The 22,663-nt window shown below is 42.7% G+C and overlaps 1 protein-coding gene across 4 annotated transcripts in view; it reads right to left on the reverse strand.

Annotated features, from left to right (window-relative positions):
* Positions 1-22,663, reverse strand: part of LOC121291413 (eyes absent homolog 3-like) — a 64,885-nt gene that overhangs the window by 36,495 nt on the left and 5,727 nt on the right. The gene's annotated exons all lie outside the window — the stretch shown is intronic.

Raw genomic sequence — 22,663 nt, forward strand, 5'->3', positions numbered from 1 at the left:
GACCTCATTTATAGACAAGCCCATCACTAACTGTACCGAGTATTAAGTGCAGCTGCATGGTTAATCCTAGACAGAACAATTAGCTGGATATCAAGGATAAAATGTTCGATAAACAAGGACACCACATGAAATAATCAGGAGAGTATCCACGTGTAGCTGCTATTCTACAAATTCACTCAATTTTCTTCCCTCAGATTTATGTTTATATGACTTGCCACTGAATCAAGTAAACTGATATCCAATAATTAAACAACAGAAAAACTTCTCTTCTGAATACATGTGAACTGCAAGTAAGGTGGCTAAAAGACTTAGAGAACCTGTATCATAAACAAATGAAGCACTGTTAAGTCCACTGTGGGAAGTAGGGTACAAGCATCATATATAAATTGGTTAATTTTAAACCTTGATGCAGAGAATCCCCTGCAAATAATGCCACACAACCAGAGCAGTTCCTTAAATTCTGAATAACAGCTACCCAAATGAAAAAAACAGCACCATTGCAGCATTTTTGAAAAATACTTTTGTTGTTGTATTCTAATAATGTGCAAAAAAGCCAACATTTTACAGAAAAAGTCAGAGATCTGTTGAGAAACAGAAATCCGAGGAGTTCAAGGTACCCTGACATTCCTCCTACAGACCTCTATTTGAAAATTCAAGATACAAATAATGAAGTTTGGGCAAGCGGAAAGTGCAGTTACATGTATCTGAAGGTCGTTCTGTAAAGTGATGAGCAATATTATTGCAAATATTAAATATGTGAGCTCTTAAGTAGAGTCATATTTTCCATTGCATCACACAGTATATTGTGTTTCGATCTCCGTAGAGACCAATAACATTTCAAGGGAAATGTGAACTCAGTTATTAACTGAAGGAACTACGCCACAAGATTTCACATTTTAAAAACTTTACTAATCAAGAGTTAAAGAAAGCAAATATTAACTTAACACTATATTTGTAAACACTTATACTTCAGTTAAAAAGCTCAACAAAATGTAAATACTGATACTTAAAACCTTTGCACTTTTACTTCTACCCAAGAGTGCCCCCATGTGTTACATGATCTTGAGAGTTCACTAACTTTTCCTGGGACCTAAGGAATGCCACAGCTCACCGAAATTCACTTTTGTTCCCCTTAGTGTTCCAACTATTCTCAGAGACATGCCACTAGCATTCAGCCAAGCAACCTTCTGATTCTCTTTCAATATCTTATTAATAACCTAGACCTTGGTGTATGTAGCACAATTTCAAAATTTGCGGATGATACAAAACTTGGAAGCATTGTGAACTGAGAGAAGGATAGTGCAAAGCTTCAAAACGACAAAGACAAGTTGGTGGAATGGCGAACAAGTGGCAGATGAATTTCAATTGAGAGAAATGGGAAGCAATCCATTTTGGTAGGAAGAACATGGAAATGCACAACTCTGAAGGGGGTGCAGGAGTTGAGGGACCTGGGTGTATATATGCCAAGTCATTGAAGGTGCCAGAAAGGATGAGAGTGGTAAAGTGGTTAATAATGCATTCAGTATCCTAGGCTACATTAATAGGGGCATAGAGTACAAAAGCACTAGTTTGACCTCAACAGGTGCAGCACTTCAGCAAACATGTGAAAGCATTGGAGAGAGTGCAGAAAAGAATCACAAAAACGGTTCCAGGAACTTCAGTTATGATGATAGACTGGAGAAGTTAGCACTGTTTTCCTTGGAGAAGAGAAGGCAGAGAGGAGATTTGATAGACATATTCAAAATCATGAGGGGTCTGGACAGAGTAGAAAGGGAGAAACTGTTTCAACTCTTGAAAGGAAGTGCACAAGGGGACATAAATTGAAAGTAATTGGCAAAAGAAACAAAAACAACATGAGGAAAAACTTTTTTTTTTAAGTGAGCGGCTGGGGTCTGGAATGCACACTGCCTGAGTGTGTGGTGGAGGCAGGTTCAATCAAGGTATTCAAAAGGAAATTAGACTGCTATCTGAAAAGGAAGAATGTGCAGGGTTAGGGGGAGAAGGCAGGTGAACTGCTCATTCAGAGAGCCAATGCAGACACAACAGGCCAAATGGCCTCTCCTTGCGTTGTAATAATTCTGTGATTGTGTACTCCCCCACCTCACTCATTCTTGATTACTGGCTTTAAATCAAAAACCACCCTGTGTTTCTGATGAACCTTTGCTCCTGGTAGGTTATCTTTATGCCTCCTGCAAACACCAACTAAAACATTGAGTGTTGTCTCCCCTTTTTTCAACATGTTGAAACTTTTCATCTTGCACTCATCAGGACACAGCGGAAGAATACCAATATAAGAGGACAACAACAATTTATACTGTATGAGAAGAGCGCTTGTTGGTTGGCAACTTGAATCTGACTGGTAGAGGCTTTGCTATGGAGAATGCACTAATTGATGATGACTGACAGTTAACTGCCGAGCATTGTTTGAAGTTTAAACCAGGCAGCTTGATTCTGATTGGTCAAGGTATTGCCCTGAGGAATGAGTCAGCGAATGGCTGTCACTTATTTTGTTTAGCTGAAACAGGCACCGTGTACACCAGGTTCTGTACGTAAAGAGCAGGGCCCTGTATATTAATATATATTTTAGCTTCCAGTACACACAAATGCGCCACACTGCGAACCAACTGACAATCTTAAAATTGGTTGTCAGAATAATTCTTAGCATATTGAGAATTATTTAGCAAATGTTGTCCAGTCGTGGAATCACATCTAATGTTGGACACTGTGTTTTGAGTTTTGCAAGCGCAGGGTGGTTGGGTAGTCTGCACTTTGCCTGTTGCAAACAGCAGCTGGGACATGCTGTTTGATACAATCAGCCAGTCTTTGGAACGTACAACCCACACAACTGGCATCACACTGGCACTGAAATTCATGAACCGCATTACTCATTTGTGTGACAGGCAGAACGTCTTTCTGGCTTGACGGCAGCATCTGTTAGTGGTGAATACCACTTGCGCTGCTACTGCATAGTAGCAGCGTGAAATGGCTAGCTTCACCTGTTGCTCAAATTTTTGAGATACTTTGCCCTTCTAGGGTAATCTGAGGTAGGCCAAAAGTGACGGCCTTAGGCCCATTCATGAGTGATATACAGTGCAAAACGATCTGATCAGGGTAGCCATTATCCTGCATGATGCGCCCTATTTCACATTCAAGCTTACATGGTGATCAAATGACTCCGGCCCTATTTACAAGGTTGCTGATAAGGCCAATCTTACAGCATGTGGAGGTATAAGAATCCCAACACGTATACTGACCAGTAAAGGTAGGCTTGTGGTAGACCATGGTAGAGAATCCTCTGACGGAGTTCTCAATTAGTACGTCAAGGACGGAGTTTATTTGACTGCTCCATTTCAAAGGTGAATTTGAGCGCAGGATGGAGCCCATTAAGGCATGCAAGAAAATTATTACATGCAACTGCAGATTTAAATATAGCAAATGTACCATCCACATATTGGAAATATGCGAGAGGTTAGAGGTGCGGTGTCATTGAAGACATGTTTCTCATGGAACCCAACAAAGGTGTTTGAGAGCCCTGGGCCTAGAGGGAGTCCCATGGCAACGCCACCTATTTGGGCACATATGGTGTCGTTAAAACTGAACTTAACGAGTGGCCGAGCTCATAAGTTCAATGAGTACCGATTCACGCAATGGCAGTGCCTCTACCAATCAGAGTCTACTTGCCAACCAACCAGCACTATCTTCTCATACAGCATACATTGTTGTTTTCCCCTCATATTGGTTTTTCTTGCGAAGTGTCCTGATGAGTGCAAGACTAAAAGTTTCAACATGTTTCTTTTTTCAGCAATACTCGAGCTCTATACTAACAAATGACTATAAACTAAATCATTTGAGTTTTTCTGTGATAAACCACATAGATTAAACCCAAGCAAAACAGTACCTTGCTGCATAATCAATTTCCACAGCATCAGGGGTGCTCCAGACAGAAATTCAAACCAATTATCTTTATCCTCAGAACATCCTTTTAACTCTGTGGCCCACATGAATAACTTATATTTCTAATTATATTTCTTTAGATAATATCACCAACTTTAACACCTATGTGTTCTATTGTACTATTGTCGTTGACATCTTTTGATGATCTGCTTCTATCACTGCTTGTTTGTCCCTACAACCACACACCACCCCCCCACCACCACCACCTCTCTGTCTCTCTATCTCTCCGCCCCCCACACACACACCTTAAACCAGCTTATATTTCAGCTCTTTCCTGGACTCGAACTCAAGTTCTGTCGAAGGGTCATGAGGACTCAAAACGTCAACTCTTTTCTTCTCCGCCGATGCTGCCAGACCTGCTGAGTTTTTCCAGGTAATTCTGTTTTTGTTTTGGATTTCCAGCATCCGCAGTTTTTTTGTTTTTATTTCTAATGGGGACAACTGCAATCTTACCAGACTTGCTGGTCCCATCAAGAAGCCCAAATAGATCACCCATTGTTTAGAAGTGCCTTTCACAGCTTCTTTGATTTGGGGCACTACATGAATAATTTAAACCTCCCCAGTCTACACTCCAACTTCAAAGGCTTTACTGGGATGCCTAGAGACAAACGGATCCTTCAGAGGAGATCCGGAGAGGCCACTATAATCCTTGGTGTGAATAGGACTCCCCTTTTGATTCATAATTACCTGAGGAGTGTTTTATCAGTCTCTGGAAGCCACATTTTTCCCTTTATCTTACATTTAAAAATTCAATTCCCAAAATTAAAAGTTTTACCTCTAAAAGATATGAATAAGACCAGATATTCCTAACAACTGAACAAACACACACAAGAAATAAACCAGGATATTTATTATATGGTAAAGTACTCAAGAAACAAATCTGAAACCAGATACCGAAATGATAAAAGCAAAACTGCTAGAAATCCAAAACAAAAATAAAAATACCTGGAAAAACTCAGCAGGTCTGGCAGCATCTGCAGAGAGGAACACAGTTAACGTTTCGAGTCCGTATGACTCTTCAACAGAACTAAGTAAAAATAGAAGAGGTGAAATATAAACTGGTTTGGGCGGGGGGGGGGGGGGGGGGGGGGGGGGGGGGAGAACACAAGTAGAGTTGGATAGAGGGCCAGTGATAGGTGGAGATAGCCAAAAGATGTCACAGACAAAAGGACAAAGAGATGCCAAAGGTGGTGATATTATCAAAGGAATGTGCTAATTAAGGGTAGAAAGCAGGACAAGCAAGGTACAGATAGCCCTAGTGGGGGTGGGGTGGGGTGAAGGAATCAAAATAGGCTAAAAGGTAGAGATAAAACAATGGATGGAAATACATTTAAAAATAATGGAATAGGTGGGAAAAGAAAAATCTATATAAATTATTGGAAGAGAATAAAAAGGGGAGGGGAAATCGGAAAGGGGGTGGGGACGGAGGAGAGAGTTCATGATCTAAAATTGTTGAACTGAATAGTCAGTCCAGAAGGCTGTAAAGTGCCTAGTCAGAAGATAGTGCTGTTTCTCCAGTTTGTGTTGAGCTGCACTGGACCAACGCAGCAAGCCAAGGATAGACATGTGAGCATGACAGCAGGGTGGAGTGTTGAAATGGCAAGCGACAGGGAGGTCTGGGTCATGCTTGCGGACAGACCGAAGGTATTCTGCAAAGCGGTCACCCAGTCTGCGTTTGGTCTTTCCAATGTAGAGGAAACTGCATTGGGTGCAACGAATGCAGCAGACTAAACTGAGGGAAGTGCAAGTGAAATACTGCTTCACTTGAAAGGACTGTTTGGGCCCTTGGATGGTGAGGAGAGGGGAAGTAAAGGGGCAGGTGCTGCATCTTCTGCAGTTGCATGGGAAGGTGCCGTGGGAGGGGTTTGAGGTGTAGGGGGTGATGGAGGAGTGGACCAGGGTGTCCCTGAGGGAACGATCACTGTGGATCACGGGGGGTGGGGGGGCGCGCTTTGGGTGTGGGTCTGGATGAAGGGAAGATGTGTTTGGTGGTGGCATCATGCTGGAGTTGGCGGAAAATGATCCTTTGAATGTGCAGGCTGGTGGGGTGATAAGTGAGGACATGGGGGACCCTATCATGTTTCTGGGAGGGAGAGGAAGGTGTGAGGGCGGATGCGCGGGAGATGGGCCGGATACGGTTGAGGGCCCTGTCAACCGCCGTGGATGGAAAACCTCTGTAAAGGAAGAAAGAGGACATGTCAGAGGAACTGTTTTTGAAAGAGGCATCATCAGAACAGATGCAAAGGAGGCGAAGGAACTGAGAGAATGGGATGGAGTCCTTACAGGAAGCGTGGTATGAGGAGCTGTAGTCGAGGTAGCTGCGGGAGTCGGTAGGCTTGTAATGGATATTGGTGGACAGTCTATCACCAGAAATTGAGACAGAGAGGTCAAGGAAGGGAAGGGACGTGTCAGAGATGGACCATGTGAAAATGATGGAGGGGTGGAAATTGGAAGTAAAATTAATAAATTTTTCCAGATCCAGACAAGAGCATGAAGCAGCACCGAAGTAACCATCGATGTACTGGAGAAAGAGTTGTGGGAAGGGGCTGGAGTAGGACTGGAACAAGGAATGTTCCACATACCCTATAAAGAGACAGGCATAACTGGGGCCCATGCAGGTACCCATAGCCACACCTTTTATTTGGAGGAAGTGAGAGGAGTTTAAGGAGAAATTGTTCAGTGTGAGAACAAGTTCAGCCAGACGGAGAGTAGTGGTGGATGGGGATTGTTCAGGCCTCTGTTCGAGGAAGAAGTGGAGAGCCATCAGACCATCCTGGTGGGGGATGGAGGTGTAGGGGGATTGGACGTCCATGGTGAAGAGGTGGTGGTTGGGGCCAGGGAACTGGAAATTGTTGATATGATGTAGGACATCAGAGGAATCACGGATGTAGGTGGGAAGGGACAGGACAAAGGGAGAGAGAATGGAGTCAAGATAGCAATAAATGAGTTCCGTGGGGCAGGAACAGCCTGCCATGACGGGTCTGCCGGGACAGTCTTGTTTGTGGATTTTGGGTAGGAGGTAGAAGCGGACTGTTTGAGGTTGGGAGATTATCAGGTTGGAAGCTGTGGAAGGAAGATCTCTAGAGGAGATGAGGTCAGTAACAGTCCTGGAAACAATGGCTTGATGTTCAGTGGTGGGGTCATGATCCAGGGGGAGGTAGGAGGAAGTGTCTGCAGTTGACGCTCAGCCTCTGCGAGGTAGAGGTCAGTGCTCCAGACAACAACAGCACCACCCTTGTCAGCAGGTTTGATGACAATGTCAGGGTTGGACCGGAGATAACGGAGTGCAGCAAGTTCAGAGAGAGACAGGTTAGAGTGAGTGAGAGGAGCAGAGAAATTGAGATGACTGGTGTTACGCCGACAGATACCGAATTGGATGCCCTACAGGCAGCTTTCAATGCACCAAGTCCTTTCACAACTCAAACATAGTGCCCTATCTGGAACTTTAAATCGGGATTCACTATCACTTCCCTTTACGATTTGCTCTTTCCCTGCCCGCAAATTCTCACGAGATCACTGCATGCAGGTCAGCAAGAAACAGCAGCAGGTGGAGTAAAAGAAAGTGCTTCTGTGGAATGGAAGAGCTCTTTACCCCAGTAGCCATAGTGACAGGGATTGGAGGAGGTAGGGCAGATTTTCTGTTGCTATGGATACGAACTAAACAATGCCCCTTCTTCTGAAAGTTTTTACGGTACATACAATAGACATTTTGAAAATAAAGGACATCTGCAAAAAAAGGCAGCTAATACCAGTCCCCTTAGAAGGTTATAATGATGTAGCATTAGAATACTCCTAACACAGGAATACAAGACACTTTCTAATGCCAGCACAGTGCCTTCATCATTCCTCCTATAGATAGATTATTACAAGCCCACTGCCTGGAACTGTAAATAGTAACAGTATTAATAAACTGTTTTCAAATGCAAGCCCAATTCATAAAACTGATCCAGAATTTTCTAGAGCTGGGCATCTTGTGATGTATGCCATTTGTTAAACTTATTCCCCCATGCCACAGCTCAAATTGTTTTTGCCTTAATATTTTGAGATTTTGGGCAAAAGATGCAGGGAAATGTGAGGAAGAACTTTTTTACACAGCGAGTGGAAATGAACTAGGACTCGCTGCCCATGAGGGTGGTGGATAAGGAAACCATCAATGGTGTCAAAGGAAATTGGATGGAGACTTAAGAAATAAACTTTCAGGGCTGCAGGGGCCAAGTGGAAGAGTGCAACTCAGTGGATTGCTCCGTGGGGAAGCCAGCATGGACTCGGTGGGCTGAGTGGCCTCCCTCTCTGTTGTAAATAACTCTCATGAAAACTCCATGAATCTAAGTTGCTGCAACTCCAAACATTTAACGGCTCAAGCAGGGACATCCGGGACCTTGGGAGTGATTGGCTAAGGAACTACACAGTTAGCCCTATCAGATTTAAGGATTAAGAAATGAACAGGAAGGATAGATAAGAAAGTTGAATTAGAGTCAAATCATATACAGACAGAAATAAAGGGAAGGAAAGAAAAATTGGATTAAGGAAGAAAGGGCCAAGAAAAAAAATTGTCAAAATTTAAAACGACCTTTTTGAAAATCTCCCAACAATTCACTACATACAAGATGAGATTTACATTGTTCATCTTTTGGGCCAGAAAAGATGACAACTTGCACTATAAAAAAACTGGACTTGCTGTAGTGAGATTAATGGGCAATTAATGTGCACTTACGATAATTTTACAGAAATTTAAAGGTTAAATGTGAGAAGCCACTTTCATGAGTGACGCAAAACGTCCACAAACTTTGTAATTCACGGCTTATCTGTTCCTCAATGAGATTTGTGCATTAATAAGGGCATGCTTTGTTCACATGCATTTATTTAATCAGAAAATTCTGGGCCATCACAATCAGTTAATTATAAATTGTCACCGAACTCCAGTAACCTGCAGACTGTGATGACAAGCCATTTGGATATTAAGGATTCCAATAAATTAGCAAAATGTCAGATCAATCATAATACTTCCTACATTAACATTTAAAAGTTTCAGAACACAAAATATTAGAACAGAATTGAATTTCACAATCACAGATCCAGAAACAAGGCTGATTGATATTTTCATCCCTAGCCGAGCGATACTGAAGTGAATAGAAGCACATCACCAGCTGAGGTCAAGTTACTCACCACAGATAGATTATGGGACCAATCCAGTTACCTATGATTCAATGCCACAACAGACAATATATTTATACATTAAGTCACTGAGAAGCACCGCACAGGACATCTTAATTTTTTCCCATCCTTCGACAGCACCTTCCAAATCCTCGAAATCTACTACCTGAAAGGACAAGGGCAGCAGGTGTATGGGAACATGACCACCTGCAAATTTGCCTCCAAACCACACACCACTTTACTTGGAACTATACTGCCACTCCTTCACTGTCGTTGGATTAAAATCCTTGAACACCCTTTTTAATGGTATTGTGGGTGTGCCTACAGATGGACTGCAACGGCTCAAGAAAGCAGCACACCACCACCTTCTCGAGGGCAATTAGGGATGGGCAATAAATGCTGCCCTAGCCAGTGACTCCCACACCCCATGAGCATATTTACATTTTTAAAAATGTATTGTCCTTTCATATTTTAATTTTAAAAAACTGTAATTTTGGGCTCCTGTTTATTCTGGCTACCATACATGAGACTTTTACTAAATTTGCACCAGCAGATCCAACCAAAATTCAACAAAACGTTGACGTTCTTAAAACAAAAATCCTTACAAAATTAATTAAGAACTAAACAGAATGCACAAGACTACTAGCTTTTACATGATGAATTTGTTATATCAAAACTGTTGGGCCTCTGACCAGCACCCAAATTATGAAGTCAATAAGCGATTTTTTGTAGAAAGCAATGTCAGTATATAATTTATCATATAAATCAGCTGAATATTAGGAAAGCCTGCTTTTGAGTGAAATTGCTTTGAATTCCTTATTTTACCTATCCTATTATTTCCTAGTTTACCAGCTTTCAAAAGATTTCTATATGTTTCTTATGGCATTACACACTTATCACCTCGAGCTGTTAATCGCGTTGAATAAGCATTTTACATTCAAGGACAAGCAAGTAGTCAAATTTGTATTCCGTTACCTGCGTAAAACAGCAATCAATTGTACTTGCACATTATGGATCCTAATTAAGGGTTAATACGTGAAGAGCAAGTGATCGCTATAAAATGATTACCCATATACTCTTGTATTACAATTACTTCACTTCAGAATCAGTGTGGCCTGAACAAAACAATCATAAATTATACAAGCTTAACACCAGTAGTGAGCCAAACTCCACACCATATTAGAGCAAACTCACCCAAAAGGACCACTATCTAATCATTGTAATTCAGAATCCCCAGCTGACTGCAAGGATGATAGCATTTCCATGGTCACAAATAAACAGAGGTGACAGAACAGATGGACAAAGCCGTCAAAGCACAAGTAAACCAGTATTGGCAGACCTGCATACAGACTTTGACTGAAGACATCCTGAAAGTGCTGGGATAGAGTTCCATAGGAAGACATCACTCTCAAGCCCAAGACATACAAACATACAAATTAGTAGCAGTAGGCCACTAGGCCCCCCGGGCCTGCTCTACCATTCAATAAGATAATGGCTGGTCTGATTGTAACCTCAACCCCACATTCCTGCCTACCCCCCCTACATTCCTGCCTACCACCACTAACCTTTCAGCCCCTTGTTAACCAAGAATCTATCTAATTCTGCCTTAAAAACATCCAAAGTCTCTGCTTCCACCGCCTTTTGAGGAAGAGTTCCAAAGACTCTGCTTCCACCGCCTTTTGAGGAAGAGTTCCAAAGACTCTGCTTCCACCGCCTTTTGAGGAAGAGTTCCAAAGACTCTGCTTCCACCGCCTTTTGAGGAAGAGTTCCAAAGACTCTGCTTCCACCGCCTTTTGAGGAAGAGTTCCAAAGACTCATGATCCTCAGAAAAAAACCTCTCAGCTCTGTCTTAATTGAGCAACCCCTTATTTTTAAACAGTGACCCCTCATTCTCGATTCTCCCAAAAGAGGAAACATCCTCTCCACATCTACCCTGTCAAGACCCCTCAGGATCTTAAAGATTTCAATCAAGTCACTTCTTACTCTTCTAGACTCCAGCGGTACAAGCCTAACCTGTCCAACCTTTCCGAAGACAACCCACACATTCCTGGTATTAGTATAATAAACTTTCTCTGAACTGCTTCTAATGCATTTACATCTTTCCTTAAATAAGGAAACCAGTGCTGTACACAATACTCCAGATGTGGTCTCACCTGTTGTCTGTATAACTGAAGCATAACATCCCTACTTTAGTAATCAATTCCCCTCACAATAAATGATAACATTCTATTAGCTTTCCTAATTATTTGCTGTACCTGCTTACTGGTGTTTTGTGATTCATGCACCAGGACATCCAGATCTCTCTGCATCTCCAAGCTCTGCAATCTCTCACCATTTAGATAACAAGTTTCTTGTTTATTTTTCCTGCCAAAATGGGCAGTTTCACATTTGTCCACATTATACTCCATTTGCCAGATCTTTTCCCATTCACTTAGCCTCCTTATGTCCTCTTCACAATTTTATTTCCTACCCATCTTTGTGTCATCAGCAAATTTAGCAACCATTCCTTCAGTCCCTTCATCCAAGTCATTTATATAAATTATAAAAAGTTGAGGCCTCAGCACTAATTGCTGTGGCACACCACTCGTCACATCCTGCCAACCAGAAAAAGACCCATTTATGCAAACTCTTTGCTTCCTGCTAGCTAGCAAATCTTCTATCCATGCCAATATGTTACCCCTTATACCATGAGTTTTTATTTTCCACAATAACCTTTGATGTGGTACTTTACCAAATGCCTTCCGGAAATCTAAGTACAGTACATCCACCAGTTCCCCTTTATCCACAGCACATGTGACTCATTCAAAAATCCAACAGAAACTGCTAATCAAACAAGATATAGACACTTAATGCCAACCACATCACTGCAAAATGCCAGTCTTTTTAGATAATATTTTTAACCCGTGGATCCTTTAAGTCACATAATTATTGCTTTAATCAGCCCTGCAATTAGAAGGTATTTGAAATCTAGGAATTCAAAGCAAAATTATGCTTTATCTAAATTCTCCTGGAAGTTCAATAGCACCATCAGCAACAAAAGGGGAGAGAGAGAAAGAAAGAAAGTGTCCTTGTTCTGCAAAGTTATTATGCCCCACTGTATTAATCTAAAACCATGTGCTGGACAATTATATTCTGATCATTCAAGCTAATCTCATTGAGCTCTCGTGATATATATGAAGTATTTAAATAGCTAGACAGCTCAAAATGTTACTCAAATGGTCCATGCCCATATGCAAGACCTGAACAGCATTCAGGCTTGGGCTGATAAGTGGAAGGTAACATTCACACCAACAAGTGCCAGGCAATGACCATCCCCAACAAGAAATAATCTAATCTCCTCATGACATTGAATGGCACTACAACTGCTGAATCTCCCACCATCAACATCCTGGCAGTTACCACTAACCAGAAACTGGAGTGGACTGGCCAGTGCAGCTTCCCTCAATTTAAATGGGAGACATCTACTGAGGGTTGTGAGTTTCTGCCATTGGTTTTCATGTGACTGAACAGGCAGGGTTTCTCTTTGGACACATAGGACAGGATGTCCCATGAGGTAGTGATCTGGAGTACAGGATTTCCTTCCTCTTCCTTTAGTTCCTGCCTCCGATCTACTTCCTCATTAAACATAGAAAATAGTAGAGTAGGCCATTCGGCCCTGCTCCACCATTCATCATGATTATGGGTCATGATCGAGCTCAACAGCCTGCTCCCGCTTTCTCCCCATATCCTTTGATCCCTTTCGCCCCAAGAGCTACATCTAACTCCTCCTTGAAAACATACAATGTTTTGGCCTCAATTACTTTCTGTGGTAGCGAATTCCACAGGCTCACCACTCTCTGGGTGAAGAAATTTCTCCTCACCTCAGTCCTAAATGGTCTACCCCCTATCCTCAGACTGTGACCCCTGGTTCTAGACTCCCCCACCATCGGGAACATCCTTCCTGCATCTACCCTGTCTAGTCCTGTTAGAATTTTATAGCTTTCTATGAGATCACCCCTCATTCTTCTGAACTCCAGCGAATATAATCCTAACTGATTCAATCTCTCCTCATATGTTAGTCCCGCCATCCCAGGAATCAGCCTGGTAAACCTTTGCTGCACTCCCTCCTGCAAGAACATCCTTCCTCAGATAAGGAGACCAAAACTGCACACAATACTCCAGGTGTGGTCTCACCAAGGCCCTGTATTATTGCAGCAAGACATCCCTGTTCCTATACTTGGTTCCTCTCGCTATGAAGGACATACCCATTCCCTTCTTTAACACCTGCTGCACCTGCATGCTTACCTTCAGCAATTGGTGTACAAGGACACCCAGGTCTTGTTGCATATTCCTTACTCTCAATTTATAGCTAGATAATAATCTGCCTTCCTGTTTTTGCTACCAAAGTGGATAATCTCATTTATCCACATTATACTGCATCTGCCATGCATTTGTCAACTCACTCAGTTTGTCCAAATCACACTGAAGCATCTCTGCATCCTCCTCACAGCTCACCCTCCCACCCAGCTTTGTGTCATCTGCAAATTTGGAGACATTCTTTAGCTCCCTCATCTAAATCATTAATATGTATTGTGAATAATTGGGGTCCCAGCACCAATCCCTGCAGTACCCTACTGCCTGCTGTTCAAAAAAAAGACCCATTTATTCCTACTCTGTTTCCTGTCTGCCAACCAGTTTTCTATCCATCTCAATACACTAACCCCAATCTCATGTGCTTTAATTTTACGCGCTAATCTCTTATGTGGGACTTCATCGAAAGCCTTCTGAAAGTCCAAATAAACTATATCCACTGGTTCCTCCTCATCAACTCTTAGTTACATCCTCGAAAAATTCCAGTAGATTTGTCAAGCATGATTTCCCTTTCGTAAACCCATGCTGACTCTGTCTGATTCTGCCACTGTTTTCCAAGTGCTCAGCTATTAAATCTTTTATAATGGACTCTATAATGGCTCATCCCCAAGGGGCCTCGCACAAATAGATTACCAATTATTCCTTTCTCATTACACATTACCCAGTCTAGGATGGCCTGTTGCCTAGTTGGTTCCTCAACGTATTGGTCCTTTTTAAATAGTGGGGTTACATTAGCTACCCTCCAATATGTAGGAACTCTTCCAGAGTCTACTGAATCTCAGAAGATGACCACCAATGCATCCACTATTTCAAGGCCACTTCCTTAAGTACTCTGGGATGTAGATTATCAGGCCCTGGGGATTTATCGGCCTTCAATCCCATCAATTTCCCCAACACCATTTCCCTACTAATACTGATTTCTTTCAGTTCCCCCTTCTCCCTAAACCCTGTGTTCCCTATCATTTCTGGTATGTTATTTGTGTCCTCCTTTGTGAAGACAGGATCAAAGTATGGATTTAGTTGGTCAGCCATTTCTTTGTTCCCCACTATAAATTCCCCTGTTTCTGATTGTAAGGGACCTACATTTGTCTTCACCAATTTTTTTTTCTTCACATACCTATAGAAACTTTTACAATCAGTTTTTATGTTCCCCGCAAGCTTCCTCTCTTACTCTATTTCCCCCCTTCTTAATTAATCCCTTAGTCCTCCTTTGCTGAATTCTAAACTGCTCCCAAAGGTCTGTTGTTCTTTTCTGGCCAATTTGTATGCCTCTTCCTTGGATCTAATACTATCTCTAATTTCCCTTGTAAGCCATGGTTTGGCTACCTTTCTTGTTTTACTTTTGCGCTAGACAGGAATAAACAATTGTTGCAGTTCACCCATGCACTCTTCAAATGTTTGCCATTGCCTATCCACCGTCATCCCTTTAAATAACATTTCCCAATCCATCATAGCCAACTCACGCCTCTTTCCTTTATTAAGATTCAGGACCCTAGTCTCAGAATCAACTACATCACTCTCCATCTTGATGAAGAATTCCAACATATTATGGTCGCTCATTCCCAAGGGGCCTCACACAGCTAGATTGCCAATTATTCCTTTCTCATTACACAATACCCAGTCGAGGATGGCCTGTTCTCTAGTTGGTTCCTCAACGTATTGGTCCAGGAAACCATCCTGTATACACTCCAGGAATTCCTCCTTTACAGTATTGTTACTAATTTGATTTGCCCAATCTATATGCAGATTAAAATCACCCATAATTACAGATGTTCCTTTATTGCATGCATCTCTAATTTCCTGTTTAATGCCATTCTCAACATCACTACTACAGTTTGGGGGTCTATATACAACCCCCACTAACGTTTTTGCCCCTTAGTGTTTCTCAGCTCTACCCATACAGATTCCACATCGTCGGAGCTCACATCTTTCCTCACTATTGCATTAATTTCCTCTTTAACCAACAATGCTATTCCAACAACTTTTCCTTTTTATCTGTCCTTCCTAAATACTGAATACACCTGGATGTTCAGTTCCGATCCCTGGTCACCCTGCAGCTATGTCTCCATAATCCCAACTATATCATACCCTGTTTACATCTATCTGCACGGTTAATTCATCCACTTTATTGCAAATGCTCCTCGCATTAAGGCACAAAGCCTTAAGGCTTGTCTTTTTAACATTACTTGTCGCGTTACCACTATTTTTTACTGAGGCCCTGTTTGATTCTTACCCTTAATTTCTATGCCTATCACTTTTCTTATTCCCCTTTCTGTCTTTTGTTCTTGTCCTTGATTCCCCCTCCTCTGACTCCTTGCATAGATTCCCATCCTCCTGCCATTTTAGTTTAAACCCAACCACTCTAGCAAATATTCCCCCTTGAACATCAGTCCCAGTCCTGCCCAGGTGTAACCTGTCCAGTTGGTACTGGTCCCACCTCCCCCAGAACCAGTCCCAATGTCCCAGGAATCTGAAACCCTCCCCCTCACCATCTCTTTAGCCACGTATTCATCTGATATATCCTGCTATTTCTACTCTGCCTAGCACGTGGCACTGGTAGTAATCCTGAGATCACTACCTTTGAGCTTCTACTTTTCAACTTATTTCCTAACCCCCTATATTCTGCTTTTAGGACCACATCCCTTTTTTTTTTAGGAACCTATGTCATCTGTACCAATGTGTACCACAACCACTGGCTATTCACCCTCCCCATTCAGAATGTCCTATAGCCGCTCTGAGACATCCTTGACCCTAGTGCCAGGGAGGCAACATACCATCCTGGAGTCTCGTTTGTGGCCACAGAAAAACCTATCCCCCTTACAATTGAATCCCCTATAACTATTGCATTCCCACGCTTTTTACTCCTCCCCTGTGCAGCAGCACCAACTGTGGTACAACGAATTTTGGCTGTTGCTGTTTCTCTCCCGCCCCCAGAGACCATTCCCCTCAACAGTGCCCAGAGCGGTATATCTGTTTTGCAGGGGAATAGCCACAGGAGATTCCTGAACTGCCTGCCTAGTCCTCTTGCTCTGCCTGGTGGTCACCCATTCCCTTCCTGCCTGTGGGCTCTTAGCCTGCGGTGTGACTACTTCTCCATACGTGCTAACCATGATACTCTCCACCTCACAGATGCTCCACAGTGTCCCCAGTCACCGCTCCAGCTCTGAAACCCAGGCTTCCAGGAGCTGCAGCGGGAGCAGCACTTCCTGCACACGTGCTGGCCCTGGGCACTGGAAATGTTCCCGACTTCACACATAGGGGAGGAGCACACCACGGCTTTGAGTTCTCCTACCATAACATACCCCTTTAAATTAAATCTTTTGGAAGATACTTAATATCAAACAATATCAATTACTCTAGGGCCCTTCTGCCCTGTTCCTTGTTATTACAGAATATAGTTACAGAATGAACCACAAAATAAGACCTTAAAAACTATAAGCGATAAAAGTAATAAATACTTAACCGACCATACTCACGGTACTCAAGGATCACCTCATTCCCTCCTCACCAAACTCCCAAAGCAGCACTCCAGTGCTCACAGCGATGCTGACTGCAGGACGCTCTTCCCAGGCCGCTTCACAGCGATGCTGACTGCAGGACACTCTTCCCAGGCTGCATGATGCAGCTTAATGGATGAATTAGCACTTTTAATAATTGGCAAACTCCTCCCCGTCACTAGTGTCAATATTGCCACACTTCCAGGAGAGCTTCAAAGTGTCTTTGCAGTGTTCTCTTTGTCCTCCCTTGGGACTCTGGCCCATTTGAGAGTTGAGAAAGCAGGATATGATTCTATGACCTGGTGAAGGAGATGCTTTTCGGCCAACTGAACACAGATTCCAGTCCATCACAGTTGATTTTGCAGTTTTGCCTGAATGCTTCTAGAGTTGGCTTCGAGCAGGACACTAGCATTTATTCAACAGTCCTTCAATTGAATTTGGAGGATGCAGCGGAGGCATTGCTGGTGGAATTTCTCTAGCACTCATATGCCACTGATACACAGTGCAGGTCTTACTACAGCACAGGAGTGTGGTGATGACAACTGCTCTGTGCGCTAGGACTTCTGTTGGTCTGCAGAGGCCTTTGTCATCAAACACTCGCTGTCCCAGTTTGTAGAAAGCTGAGCTGGCACAGCTGATTCGGTGTTGAATCTCTTCGTCAATGGTGGCCCTTTTGAGAGAGGTGGCTACATAGGTATAGGAAGTGCTCAACGCATTCAAGAGTCTCTCCTTCAACATATATGGGAGGTGGAATATTTGACTGTCTAGGTCTGGGTTGATAAGAGCTTTGTTTTGGCAACATTCAAGGACAGACGAGGCTCTTGTATGCAGAATTGAAGAGATTGAGAGTGGCTTGCAAATCTGGCACAGAGTAAGCAACAACACTGCAGTCATCTATATACTGTAGATCATGTAGGTATATGGTGGTCAGTTTAGTTTTGGCATGGAGGTGACAGAGGTCAAAAAGTGTTTACTACCTAGTGGGTATTTAATACTCACATTAGAGAGCAGTTGACCTTTGATAGGATGAATAGCCACTGGTCAGGTAGATTTTAAGTACTATCACACAGACATGCTATATGGGTGGGTGGTCTGAGTTCTTTTTCCTCAAATCCACAGAATGAGTGAATGGAGTCTTGATGTGAATGGAAGCCCACCAGTTTTGAACATCTCAGCTGGAATGCGATGGAGGGCCACAGGCTTTGGTTTTTATATTTTATTCTTTCAAGGGATGTGGGCTTTGCTGGCTAGGACACCATTTACTGCTCATCCCCTAATTGCCCTTAAGGTTGATTGTTGTTTTTCATACATTTAATTGCTTGCTGCAGCCCTCCCATGGATTCTACCACAGGATACTGCAAGATAGCCTGGACAGTATCACAATTGGATTCACAGTTGAGGAGTTGTTGAAAATATTCCTTCCAGCGTTGACAGATGGCACTGTCATCCTTAAGAGAGACACCATGCTTTGATCTTGGCCTATAAGATGGCCTTGGTGGTTTCAAAAAAGTTTTACATGTCAAGATGTTTAGCATATTGTTGGATCTCTTAGGCCCTCTTTCCACCCACTTGTCTTTTATCTTCAGATTTGTCTTGGGTGTCAGCCTTGAGATGTTGAATGCTGCTTTCTTGACTTGAGATTTTGGGTTGTTCTGCCAGGCAAAGGCAGCTGCTCAATTTGTTCCGGGTTACGTTTCTGAATGGTTTTCATCGAACCTACCCTGGTGACAATGATGCTTGAACCCAATGGTCTGGACACAGGAGTCTACTACAGCTGACTTTATTTGATCCCAGTTCTGAAATTGAGACTGATGTTGAAAATTTTCCAAATTGGTTGAAATCTGCATTTGAAATTCTTTTTTCAGTCAGCTGCTTTAGGGTTGAGACATTGATCTTCTCCCTTTTAGGACTTTTGGTTCTTGTGATGTCTTGGTGCTAGGTAGATGTGTATCACCAATTGAACAAGTCAACGATCTGACCAGCAGGCATCAGTCCCCTGCACGCATTGAGTGATACAGACCTCAATTAGATTTGGAGTCGAACAATGACATAATCTCGGATGCCTCCATGTAGTTTTATATTTATCCTTCTGTCAGAAGTGGGTATTTGTTATAATGAGGCTATGCTGAGCACACTGTCAGCAGAAGGATGCAATTTGCAATAGCTTTCCCCACACCACTTTCCCCAATGGTTCCTCTCCAGACATTGGAGTCACAGGCAATTCTGGCATTGAAGTCTCCCAGAAGGATGATTTTTTCTTCTTTTGGGATGGCAGTGAGAACTTCAAGATCATAATAGAGCTTTTCCTTAACATCTTCATTGGAGTCAAGCGTTGGGCATAAGTGCTGATGATGGTGGCATATTGATTAAGGCCATGCTGTAGTGAAGTCTCATGAGCCTTTCATTTATACAATTGGGGAGTTCTGGTAGCACATCCAAGACCTTATTCCGGATGGCAAAACCCATTCCACGGATACAAGTGTCGCTGTCAACCTTTCCTTTCCAGTAGGTGTATTCTCCCGATTGTTCTTTCAGCTGCCCCTCCCCAAGAAGGTAGTTCTCACCTAGAGTGGCAATATCAATTTGCAGTCTTGATAGTTCATGTGATACAATTGCAGTTCTTCTTTCTGGACAGTCACTCAGGATTATGAGTATTCTAACATTCCAAATTGCAAAATTTAGAGTTTTCTTTATGGTCAAAGAAAGATGGTGATCCTACAGGGTGTGGTTCCCCAGTCAGGAGAAAGTGGGACAGGCTATTTTTGGGGCACCTTTTCTAGTCACTTCCCATATTGAGTGAGCAGAGGGTATCCCAAGAGGCCTGCTCAGTCACAGGTGCTGCTGCCAAAAGACACCTGTCTCAACATATATGTCCAATGTGCAGGTTCTTAACCAGGAACTCCCATGTTCACAGCCCTGTCCCCACTGCCAATTTTCTACTGCCACAGGACTTGGCAAGTGGACCCTGGTAGAAGCCTGCTTGTGACTTGGCTTAACGTGGGGGCCTTGGGGCACCATCATCACCCACATGAGCTTGACGGTTGGTGGTCAGATTTCAGTGATGTGTCGAGCTGAAAGCACCCGTGGATTGCCAATGATGTGTTGGAGAGGTTTGTGCGCTCCAACAATCTATTGAGCGATGCCATTGGGAACTCCTTGCTCCTGGTAGGGCCACCCATTGCAGCAAGGTCGGGGTAGCTGCCAGATAAACTGCAGTCCAAAACATCCTCAACAGCAGAATAAGCGAAGGGAGACTGCGTCTCACTGGCTGCGAAAGCAGGAGGCGGCTGCAGCCACATAAGTACTGAGAGCAAGTCAGAGACTGGGAATTCTGCATTCGTAACTCATTTCCTGACTCCCAAAGCCTGCGTACCATTCACACAATGGCAGCAATGTGCATCGACAAGAAGCACTACAGAAACTTACCAAGGGTCCTTGGACAGCACCTTCCAAACCCACAAGCTCTACAACTTCAGACAAGGACAGCAGGTGCATGGGAACACCGCTATTTGCAAGTTCCCCTCCAATCCACACATCCTTCTGACTTAACTATATTGTCCTTTCTTCACTGTCAGTAGATAAAATTCCTGGAACTTTCTAACAGCAATGTGGGAGTACGCATGCCAGATGGACTGCAGCAGATCAAGACAGCTCACCACCAACTTCGCAATAGGGATAGGCAACAAATGCCACCTTTGCCAGTGACACGCAGAATAAAAAAACCCTGCTATTAGCTCACCCTTTCTGCAAAGTGTCTGCATTCCTGAAACCTTTTGGGGGTCTCCTTGCTTTTCATCATATTGAAATTTGCTGATGACACAAAGGTAGATATCACATTCCCAAGTCCAAACCCTGAACATATACCTGGAATATCCAGCACTGACCCTTGGGGTACACCACTTCAAACCTTACTCCAAGCCTGTCAACCAACTTTCTAACCATACTGCTATATTATGTTTAATATACTATGCTTGATCTTTTCTAACAAGATACCTGTGAGACTCATCAAAAATGTTGCAAAAATCCATATACACAGTGCCTACTGCACTTTCATTATCGATTCAATTGATTACTTAAAATCAACCTAAAATCTGTCACATGGCAAATTAATATTGGCTATCCTTGACCAACCCACAAATGACTAAGTGCTCACTTATTTTATAGATTCTAATAGTTTGTCCATAATTGATGTTAAGAGTAGCCAGTCTACAGTGACTGGCTTCTCTTCTCCCTCTTTCAAGAAAAGGTGTTGTGTTGGCTATATTCCAGTTCTGTGATATAATTAGCACACAGAAGTATGATTGAAAAGCTATGGCCAGAGGCTCCACTGTCTTTTTCTGACTGCTTTCAACATCCTGGGACACCAGCCATCAGGGATAAGCAACTTAACCAACCTCTAGTTCTGCTATTTTTTCCAGAACCAATTTCTTTTGAGAATTATCCAAATTGTTTTGTATCCTCTAGTATGCATCTGTTTTCACAAAAGTGATGTTTTGGCACCTCAGTCATAGGTTCATCCTCCACAATCAGGCTCCCTCATTCATCCCTGAGCAGGGCTGCACTAACTATTCCTTTCTGTCCTCACTTATAAAAGGAAATAGTAAGTGCTTTTATATTATCAACAAGCATTTTCCCCCTTTTAGCCCATATTTCTTTTAACTTACCAACTATACTTCATATTTCTCATGATTATCTTCCATATTGTTAAGCAAAACCGTGTCACCTATTTCAGTTTTGGCTTCATTTTAATCTAAATAGATTAATGTATTCTTTTTGCTTATATAAATTTTTTTTGCAGTTAAACAAAGGTTTCCCAATGCTTATCTGTTATTCTCGAACTTTTCCACCTAGCTGGTGAGCCAAATCGTTTAGCTAAGTAAGGGTTGCTATTTTGCAGAGCTTGGAGATGCAGAGGTGTCTGTGTATCCTAGTGTATGAATCGCAAAAGGCTCTATGCAGGTACAGCAAATAATTAGGAAAGCCAATAGAATGTTCTCATTTATTGCAAGAGGAACTGAATATAAATGTAGTGAGGTTATGCTTCACTTGTACAGGACAGTGGCAAGACTATATCTGGAGTACTGTGTACAGTAACGGTGTACTGTGTACAGGGAGGCAGTGGCATAGTGGTATTGTTGCTGGACTGGTATTCCAGAGACCCAGGGTAATGTTCTGGGGACCCAGGTTCAAATCCCACCACAAGAGATGGTGAAATTTGAATTCAATAAAAATCTGGAATTAAAAGTCTGATGGTGACCACGAAATTATTGCCAATTATCATAAAAACCCATCTAGTCCACTAATCTCCTTTAGGGAAGGAAATCTATCATCCTTACCTGGAGTGATTCCAGACCCACACTGACCCACAGACCCTCTGAACAAGGATGGGCAATAAATGCTGGCCTAGCCACGTCAACATGAACGAATAAAAAAAGTATTGGTATTTAAGGAAGGATGTAACTGCATTAGCAGTTCAAGAGGTTTACCGAACTCATACCAGGAATGGGCAGGTTGTCTTATGAGGAAAGATTGAACAGGTTAGGCTTGCATCTAATAGAGTTTAGAAACATAAGATCATGACAGGGTGGATGTGGAGAGGATGTTTCCTCTTGAGGGAGAATCTAGAATGAGGTTTAAAAATAGGGGGAAAGAGGAAAATATTTTTCCTCTGAGGGTTGAGAGTCTTTGGAACTCCCTTCCTGGAAACA

The sequence above is a fragment of the Carcharodon carcharias genome, chromosome 19 (genome assembly GCF_017639515.1).
Source record: "Carcharodon carcharias isolate sCarCar2 chromosome 19, sCarCar2.pri, whole genome shotgun sequence".
Taxonomy (NCBI): domain Eukaryota; kingdom Metazoa; phylum Chordata; class Chondrichthyes; order Lamniformes; family Lamnidae; genus Carcharodon; species Carcharodon carcharias.